The sequence below is a fragment of the Buceros rhinoceros genome, unplaced genomic scaffold (assembly GCF_000710305.1).
Source record: "Buceros rhinoceros silvestris isolate BGI_N320 unplaced genomic scaffold, ASM71030v1 scaffold31694, whole genome shotgun sequence".
Classification (NCBI taxonomy): domain Eukaryota; kingdom Metazoa; phylum Chordata; class Aves; order Bucerotiformes; family Bucerotidae; genus Buceros; species Buceros rhinoceros.
The window spans coordinates 1-415 of record NW_010410497.1 but is presented as its reverse complement, the minus strand read 5'-3'; positions in this window follow the sequence as shown (position 1 = coordinate 415).

The window sequence follows — 415 nt, the reverse complement described above, 5'->3', positions numbered from 1 at the left end:
GAGCGTGCAGGCTGAGCGGGGCTTGGCTGCTCCGCTCCCGCGTCAGGCTCCGACTGTGGCTGGCCTGGGCGCCCTCGGCGCAGCGGAAGGGGAACAGGTGACAGGTACCGGCAGGCACTGAGAGCCTGCGTAGGTCCAGAGGGAACCTCCGTGGCCATCGGCCTGTCCCCTGCCTGAGCCGTTCCTGACAGGGGCTGCTCTGAGCCGCAGACGGAGGTCGTGCACCCTCCTCAGGCGGTTTATCCTCAGGCTTAGCTGATTTTACCCTGAACAAGTTTTACATGGTAACTAACAGGGGTCTCCTGAGCTGCGTTTGGAGCCCAGTGCCTGTTCAGTTGACAGCAGGCGTGGGGAAGAGGCCGTCCTCTTCCTCTTCACGGCAGACGAGGGTGGCTTTTGGTGAAATCACGAGTAA